The sequence below is a fragment of the Cibotium barometz genome, chromosome 28, assembly GCF_041138505.1.
Source record: "Cibotium barometz isolate CiBa-2024 chromosome 28, ASM4113850v1, whole genome shotgun sequence".
Taxonomy (NCBI): Eukaryota; Viridiplantae; Streptophyta; class Polypodiopsida; order Cyatheales; family Cibotiaceae; genus Cibotium; species Cibotium barometz.
Genome location: NC_141073.1, coordinates 42989607 through 42999434, shown reverse-complemented (window position 1 = coordinate 42999434; position 9828 = coordinate 42989607). Strand labels below are relative to the sequence as shown.

At 39.3% G+C, this 9828-nt stretch overlaps 1 long non-coding RNA gene across 1 annotated transcript; it reads left to right on the top strand.

The window, feature by feature from the left end:
• The first annotated feature begins 214 nt into the window (after positions 1-214).
• LOC147622836 (uncharacterized) lies at positions 215-6501 on the top strand. Its single transcript, XR_015269587.1, has 2 exons — positions 215-1004; positions 5525-6501. It is a non-coding gene; the product is annotated as an uncharacterized LOC147622836 (long non-coding RNA).
• Positions 6502-9828: the final 3327 nt, after the last annotated feature.

Here is a 9828-nt window from a genome sequence, read left to right as displayed (position 1 = left end):
ATTATGGTATAATAATTCATGTGACTTTTACATGACCGTAGTATGTACACTGTTCTCTCTCACTCTCTCTCTCTCTTTTGTACAGTCATTTCATCTCATGCCACTCCCTCTCACACATGGTGACAGTACACAATACACACACACAGAAGGACACACTTATCCAGCCATCTCACCTCGTGTCCACTCCGGCCGCATTGGTTGAACTTTTCTCTCTCTCTCTCTCTCTCTCTCTCACACATGGTGACAGTACACAATACACACACACACACAGAAGGACACACTTATCCAGCGGTCTCACTTCGTGTCCACTCCGGCCGCATTGGTTGAACTTGTGCTGTATGGCGTGGGTGGGCTGATCATTCTACGGCGACATGAATTTCGAGCTAATTTGGGCTAAACGCAGCTTTCAATGTGCAGAAACAGTGTACCCAATTCGATAGATCTGGTATTCGGGTGTCTCCAAGGGCCATACTTGGAAAACGGGGAAGTGCAGGTATGCGGCCCAGCTGGCGGCAGGAGTCGCCATCATAAGAGACTGGCTTGCAGATCAGTGTGCATTACAGCTATGGCGACCTGCCTGCTTGTCGAAACGTGTGTAAGCTTATCCTCTCGGGTTTGCATACCCTTTCCCTTATTAGAGTTTCAAGAGCTCCCTCGCTCGCTGCTATTGTGCTACTATGAGACTTCATTTTCGAAATGCTCCAGCATGAGCAGCCAGCTACACCTGGCCCGTGTCTCTGCAATTGTCCATGCGCGTCGAAGAGGGCGTCTCCCAGCAAGATGGAACGTGGCCCAGTGGCCGGCCTCCCAAGCTGCTGAAGCTGCAGCTGGCCTGGAGCCTGCTGGAAGAAGGCTGCAGTAGTCGAAGACCTCCAGCACGTTCACGAGGATCGTCATCCGAAGCACTGAGAAAACCACCAGCACGCAGCCCACCTTCCTCATCAAGCTGGCTCTCGGTCTGCTCTGACGTTCGCGAGTCTCGCCACAGGTTTCGGAAGCTCCAGGTTTTTTCACCGTCCTTATCTTTTTGCTTCTTTTCGTCTCCTTTCTTTTATTCTCTTCCTTCTGACTAATGCCCAGCAGGCCTAGAATTTGAAGGCACCCTATTTTTTCTTTTCAAGGGCTTTTCTTTTACTAGCTTTTCTTTATGAAGACATTGGAAGGGTATATAACTAAATTTTTCAAAACCTTTCTCTTCTTTAAAAGGGTAATTGTGTTTTCACCCTTCTTGTGAAGGTTTTAACCCCCTTAGAAGCGTATTGCAACCTTCAAATTCTAGCACCGATGCCCAAGCCCAATGGAGGGTTTCATCCAAAAGTTTTTGAAACCTTTCTTATTTACTTTGGACTTCAATATGGTGTTTTCCTATTTGTTTTAAGCTTCAACACATTACGCTAACCACACTAATCACGAGTTCATTTAAGAAAAGCAACCCAAAATACTATGCTAGGGTCCACAGCAAGCTTGTTTTGGAAAATAATATGATATTTGGTTTCAAAATGACAACCTGAACTTTTTGGCATTAATGGTATCAATTTGTCGACAAGTTATACACTTCGACATTGCTATTCAGAGTGACAATTCAAGGTTACCATTTGGGAAGAACAAGGGTACTTTTGAACAAATGTTGCGAGCAAGAGTACAATGTCACACTTTTGAAATGAGTTGCTCGAGTTTAGATAGAAATGCAATATTTACACATATATGTTTTGTTGTTGTTATTATTGTGTATGTGTGTGTGTGTGTGTGTGTGTGCATGTGTGTATCAAGAGATAATATCTACATATACAAACAGTATTAATCTCTATGTAGACATATTTCACTTATCCTCGTATCCACATACTTTGCGGGCCAACGTAAATAAATATTTTCATCATTTAAAAGGTTAAAGTACAAAGATTAGAAGACAGAGTTCAAGCAAGAAAAGCCAACAAGTACAAGCTTGCATAGCCTTTCAATGTAGACCTTTGGATCTCACATGAAACTTCTCACCCCCGCATCCCAAACAGGCACAACAGGAGGTCGCATGCACAAAACGCCCGTAACTCGAACATGCACAATAAAAAATCGTGGTGACGGAATCCTTGCAAGTGAAAGCACAAGCTAAGCTCCTTGTGTCCATGTTCGCACGAGACCTAGCACTTGAGGGCATTGTGCCATCGATTTGTCTAAGCTAAGGGAGTTAGTCATGATAACAAAGGCTAGCTCTTGCATCTGATGAGATTCTTGACATGGCTCTGGATTCTGTTTTCAAATAGGAGTCATGTTCGGACACGAATGACATTGGACTCAGATTTCGGTTAGAAGACATAGCCATACAGAAAGTACTAACATAATCTAGTAATCAAATAGAATTGCAAAATACAGAGAATGGAGAATTGTACCAACAATCACTGTATCATTCTATCATTCGAGTGAAAGTCTAGTACCAAGTACAACGTAATAGTGAGCACAGATCACACTCTCTATTTTCTTCTCTTTTACATATGCCCGGGTACTAATCGTTTGGCAAGATTCAGTTACAAGATTGTTACAAGAAAGTTGTTGCCCAACGAATATACTAGGCGGTGAATCTAGCCGCAAGGCTGGGTGACGACCAACGGTTGGATGATCCCCAACACCTGGTGATCATGCTGGATGTTGCACCAGCAACGAAGCCCACATGATTCCTTGTCTTCCGGACTGCTTTAGTTTTAAAAAAAATCATCTTTGGAATCTGGGTTTGAACTTGTGGCCTGTTCTAATTCCCTTTATCCGGTCTTTTCTCCGTGGCAAGGCCTCTAGAGACAAACCTTATTAGCTTGTCTTGAGCGTACCTTGGCTCATAATCCCTCTTGGTGTTCCTTACCCGTGTAGGCCAGAGCCAAATCTTAGATGAAACTTCACCTTGTGGTCTTAGCATCTGGAAACTTCTTTCTCACTTTCTCTATTGCATCAATAGCCATTTATGCTACAAAGACATGCGGCTGAGTTTGCTCTGGGACAATGGTTGCATCCTCAAAAATAGTTTGCTCTGGATCTCTTGATCTTCTTCTTTTCCCTTTACTCCATTTTAACCCATAAGGTGGGTTTCTTGTTGGTTCCGGAATGGGTCTTGCCCTTTCTTTTTTTGCCAGGAGACTTCGTTGGTGAGAGGCACTAGAAGTCTTTCTCTATGCATGAGCTATTATCTCTTCACCCTGATCCACAAGTCATGAGATCCCATCACTTCATCGTACAATCTGGGACTCGGATGAGGACTTAATCTATATATTGTCTATCTTATCTGGGAGTTGCTTTGTCCTTATTTCTTCACTACAGTGGTTCATAAAATTTGTGATATCATTCATATCATTTTAATTCGATAGTTTTACTTTTCTCACTTGTTGAGTAGCTTGGATTGAAATCCTCATATGTCTCAGGGTTGTCTCTTTGCAAAAGCTTGTGCCTCTTTGTCCCTTCTCTTCATGGAGCTTTTGCTGCATCTCTTCTTTTTTTGCCTTCTCCCTTTTCGCCCATCCCTAGAAGTCTTCTATAATTTTCTCTTTGTTCCGCATTTCTGTGGCATGTGATTTTCTCATGGCTCTTCCACCTACTCTTGTCTTTTCTTGAGCTCAGCCTTGGATGACTTCAACTCTTCTGTATGTATCTTTCTCAAATCATCCATCTTCTCATGTCTCTTCTTTAGATTAGCATGAGCTATTAATAGATGGTCAGAGCGACATTAGCTCATTGATCATCATTCTGTCTCTTTTTTCTCTTGTCACCTTGGTGTTGTTCTTGATTTCCTCTTTAGATTTTTTATTATTTCTTCATCTTGTCTTTTCTACTCGTTGTATTCTTTCACTAAACCTTTATATTCTTCAATTTGAGCCCTTAGGGTAGCTTCATAATTGGTCGTTTCCTCTGCTTCTTCTTAGTTGTTGCCCAAGCATGCTCTCGCAGCTCATCATCGGGGATTATGTCCATTGATGATCCTTTTTAAATTACCAACTCCTCGCCCTTCCCCTTCAACTACTCAAGACATTTCTTGCAATCACCCTTTAAAAGCATGAAACACTTTTTCTAGGCCTCTACTTCTGTTTTCAATTGCTTAATTTGTGTCTGCAGCTTCGTTTCTTTAGTGGCCTCTTCCTTGCCATGTCCCATCCCCACGCCCCTTTGGCTATGTCTTGCAGTCCCTGTTGCTCCTGTTAGGTGTGTTTTTGTTGGCTTTGAAGTGTCTGCATTTCTAGACCCTCTATTCGGATTCTTGTCTTGATTCTCGAGCGGAGCTATTTGCCTGCAGGTAGGTGTGAGGGGAGCTATTTGCCTGCAGGTAGGTGTGAGGGCTTGCATTGCCACATTGTCAACTTCCTCAAGTATTCTCCCCACACCTCCTTTAGATCCTCTATTGCATGGCTCTTCCATTGCTTCATTTTTTATACCTCCAGCTCGTAGACATATGATGGGAATTCTTCGGTGTCTAAAACTGCTAGCTGGAGTTTTGCCCTGACCAACTCCCCTTTGTCCTTGTCCCTCCCTATCATGTACTTATCTCATGTTCTTTCAGTTCTCTACTTTGATAATGTTAATATGACCTTTCTGCCCTTGCTTGGCTTATAATGGTCCTATCCACCTCGTCTTGTAGCTGCTTTTTTGATTGTTCTATTTGGGCCAGGGCTTCTCTTATCATTCTCATTTCTTTTCTTGTTCTTTCAGTTCTCTACTTTGATAATGTTAATATGACCTTTCTGCCCTTACTTGGCTTATAATGGTCCTATCCACCTCGTCTTGTAGCTGCTTTTTTGATTGTTCTATTTGGGCCAGGGCTTCTCTTATCATTCTCATTTCTTTTCTTGTTTCTTCATTTGTCTTCTAGGGCCTTGTTATTTGACTTTGCATCTCCTTCATATGATCTGGCTCCACTTTTCTTCTTCTTAACTCTTCCTAGAGTGGTTCCTCATGATTTCTCAATTCTTGGATGGTGGTCTCCTTTTCCCTGACCTCTGCATGTAGTGTGGTTATCTCCTTTACTCCATCCATCATACACCAAGGTAGTTGAGACTCCCCCGTATTTTGAAATGTGTAATGTAAAATGAATTGGTTATTTGGTTGAGTATGTAGAAACACACCTTAGAGAGGTACAAGATAATATTGTGTATTGTGAATGTTGAGAGTCACATAAAAGGATGTGAAAAAGGGATTGCCACATGGCATGATGATGTGTAAAGTGGGATAAGGCTAGAAGGCCTATATCATTGTATGGTTTACAATATATGCATTAGAGCTATTGTTGAGTGTGCAATCTCTCTCCCTAGTCATGGAGTTTCTTGTGTGGTGTAATCCACCTTAATTATTATGCTTAATCTTTTATCTATCACCATGATAAATCCCATATTAGGATTGTTAACATAGTATTAGAGCTAGGATGGGCTCTTGGTCATGGTGAATTTTTATGTATAATTTTTTTTTGTTGTGTTGATTTGATTAAGCATATTTTCTATTTTAGTATTTCTATTATGAAAAAATTATGCACACTTCTCATTATGGATTGCATTTGGAGACTTAGAAGCGGCTCAAGGAGATTTTGAGATCATGGTGCTTCCATGGAAGTTGAAAATGAAGATTTCAGCAATATGAAGACTATGAAGTCTTTATCAAAAACAAAGGAGACATCCAAGAGAGTTGCAAATGGGAGTTTTGCAACATGGAGATATTTCTCATCATCAGAGAAGCTGAAATAAGGATTTGTAGCAAGTATGAAGGCTATGGAGTCTTCGGTGTCAACAAAGGAATTGTTGCAACTACATTGTTTCGGTATGGTTGCAAGTTTCATTTCAAATTTTTTATTGCAAATGCTATTTGGTGCTCATCTTGGTTGGGCACATGGAAAGTGCTTCAATGGGAAGCACTGTGCTACTGCAAAATGTTGGTTATTATTTTTTGATGCTCATAAAGGGGTGAGCATATGGTGAATGCTTCATGGAAGGAAGCATAAAGGAGTGCAGAAAATGGGTGCATGTTGGAATCTTGGATAGCAAATTTATGAAAAGAGAGTAGACTCTCTCTAATAAGCAGTTATGTGAAGGCCACAGTGGCCTTAAGAGCCTTGACACAAAGGCTATTGGAGCTTGAATCTCAACCAAGGAGAAGATCAAGAAGTTTACAACAAAATGAAAGGCTTTGAGAAGCCTTGGGATCTCATGGAGCTAAGTCCAAAAGAGGAGAATTTTAGAGAAGGCAATTGGTTGGTTTGTAAAGGTCTGAAAAGACCTTAGAAGCTTATGGGAAAGACCTTTTTTACTATTTCAAGAACACCTAGTAGAAGTTAGAAATAGAGGGACAATAGTTATGGTGGAGAGCTATTGATGAGAAAGAAACAACATAGTAGCAACCTCGCTTGTGCAAAAATCAACAAGAATGGCATAGCCTAGTCTACAATCATCACTCATGGCACTTAAGTGCACAACAACAGGTTGAGAAGCACAAGATAAGTAACTATATTGCTCAGAAATGACAAGGAGAGATGGAAAAAGATTTAACAGCTATACAGGAAAGTGCTTTCAAATGGTAGTCCCTACTAGCAACGAAAGAAAGGCACCAATAACTCGTTTCACAGAGTGAGTGAGTGTTGGCGACTCCATTAGTAAGAGTTTTGGGATCAAAATATACGGACACTAGGCCTCCAAAGTCAGCTCCACCATCATACACAAGCACGGCACTGTAGTGAGCTTGAGAAGCTTAGACTAGACAGAAATAAAGCCAGAGTTAATCCAAGTGGAAGAAGAAAACAATACTAACAATAGAAAAGTGAAAAGGCATGAGTTTGTTCGCCTTATAATGTGCGAAGACCTAGGGGTGTTGGGGCCATTTTGCAGTACAGCATGGGAGAAATAAAGCATTCCCACCCATAAGGAGAAAGATGAGGCAACCAACTTAGTAGAGTAAGGCAACCTTCATAGGTGCACGTTCATGATACAAGATGTCATGCATGTCGTGCTAGAGTCAAAGATACATAGAGAGAGAACCAAGCTCCTATAGCAAAGCTCATTGTGAGCACAATTCATTAAGATAAGAAGATAGCCAAAACGATAAGTTTTTTGTGGCTATTAAGAAAAACCTAAGGATATTAAGGTAATGCTTTAAAAAAACAGCCTATTTGAGCGTGGTTGTATTAGTCGCGTCTCCTTTGGAGCCGACTAGGTTGGAGATGCGACTAGGTGGTTTGGAACCACGTAAGTGCTAAGTCAGAGAGACAGAGAGAGAGAGAGAGAGAGAGAGAGAGAGAGAGAGAGAGAAAAGAGATTTGTTTTAATGTTTTAGTGATATTTAAGGATGGATTAGATTAGGTAATTCTAACAAAGAAACAAATATGTAGAATTTCATGCCAAATCAAAAAAAATTCAAGACAATTGAAAATATAAAGAAAATCATTTACATTCTACCAAACTACCAAAATACAAGAAATTTTCTTTACATTGGAAAAGAGCAAGAGTACATTGATACCCTAATGTATCTAGCAGATATGTAGTTACACATATGCTTCTAGCATATATATATATTGTTTAACCATGTAACATTAATTCAAATATCAAGAGTTAGATATTGGACCATGTAACATTAATTTAAGGCTTGTACTTCTGATTGGACTAGATGATCCTTTTGTTTAGAAGAAGGGCCTTATCTTCATCTTCTAGATTTGATTTTCTTTGTGGAAACATAGGGTAAAATTTTCACTAACATTCAAAGATGGTTAAGACCAAGCAATAATAACAGAGAATTTACTATCAAGAATTTCATGCCAAATCAAGAAAAAATGTAAGACAATAAAATATAAAGAAAATCATTTACATTTTGCCAAACTAATAAGAAAATACAAGAAATTTTCTTTACATTGGAAAATAGCATGAGTACAAGACCTTGATGCTTCTCCCATACATATAAGTTGTTTAACCATGTAACAATAATTTAATATCAGAAGCTAGTACTTCTTATTGGATCATGTAACATTAATTCAAGGCTAGTACTTCTTTTTGGATGGGGTGAACCTTTTGTCTAGAATAAGGGCCTTACCTTTATCTTTTATATTTCATTTTCTTTGTGGAAATAGAGAGTATCCATAAATATCCAAATTGAACAATTTCTATTCCTAAACAAATGCATACAACTGACTATAAATGTTTTAGACAACATGGTGAACAAATTTATACATCGGATTTTAAATTTATTTTTTAAAATTTAGTGACTTGCAAAACATTCGTGAGCTATGAAATACAAACACATTCTAGACTTGCAAGGCTTAATAATCATCAACGGTAGGGCTATTTTTATGTTTCTTCTTGAAGAGGTTCATTCTTCTTAATGCATTGTTGACATTCATTTCTTTTCTTCTTATTCAGAAACCATTTCACTATGATACTATGATAGAACATAGGGGAGACATTTAGTCATCATATTTCTTAGAGTCTTCTTGCTTTACCATCACTATATTTAAGGCCAAAATTGCCTCTATCACTAGAGAGTTCTTCATGCATCACTATAGGCCGCCTAAATTCTGACATTTAAATGAACTACGATGAAAATATACGAACATACATATGCATGTCAGTTCTCTCGCATTGGTATCTTATCGTCGATACAGTCGTCTAAAAAAGCGTGTGAATAAGTGTCTATATATCAGTCTAAACACTAGTTGAGAAGAAGAATTAGTTAATATAGATATTCCAACACTTTTTGAGATGACTATTTAGTTGTCGCATATTCTGACAAGAATTGAGACATTTTTTTTGACGTTTTCTCGATGCTATTAGAGACTGACGTAGTTTTGTTTTTTTGCATAATGGTGCATCAAGGTAGAGATGTGTACCTAGATGCACCATTATGCCAAATGTATATAGACCTTGCTTCAACTAGTATCAAATGAAGAATTTTACACAATTAAACATTTAAGACAAAGATTCATTAATACAAAGATATAAGTAATTTTCGATCGGATATCAAACATTATACAAAAATTGTTGTATACATAAATGTTGCCGTATAGGCAAGCAAATTATACACTGCCAAAAAGGGTGCAAAATGGATCTATACAACCCCAAAATGGATATATACAATCCCATATAAATGTCTAAGAAAAACGAAGCTCGTATAGATGCTAGCTACTAAGTGGTATCTATCTACGAGCTAGCCTTCTCTTGGGGGCTCAGGTATTGCTCTCTGCAAAAACAATGCAATAATAAAACAACAAATCAGTCCTTGCAAAATAAAATGATCTACAAGCTCATAACATATATTAAAAAGGTACAAAAGTACTTACCAAAATCATAGTTTCCCAATTCACATTCTCACCGTCGTGCTCCATTCACTCAAGCAAGGCGGCATAGGTTCCATGCTTGAATGCATAGCATTCACATGAAAGGCTATGAAAAGCATGGATACTTACAAAATACTCATAGAATGAGTTCCATTCACCGCTCCTGAGGTATGAGCTCCCCACGCTCTCCGTCCGCTTCACCCGCTACACGTACTCTCGCTTACAAATACTCATAGAATAAGTTCCAGCCCGAGGTGTGAGCTACCCATGCTCTCCATATTCTCTCTCTTATTCCACGTACCATTAGGGGTTATCAACGTGCTTCCTCACCTCCTCATCTCATTTTTCTTTGTCCACATTCTCCCCCTATTTTGACCTCTTGGGTAATATCAAACTGCTTGTGCTTCATACAATCTCTCATGAGATTGTAGATCCATCTATCTGGTACCTTCTCATTACCTGAGGCTATCTTGAACTCATTCTTGATTTGATTGCATATACGGGTTTTCTTCTCCGATAAGAGGTGGGGGAATCTGGTCATAGTGTCGTGGGCT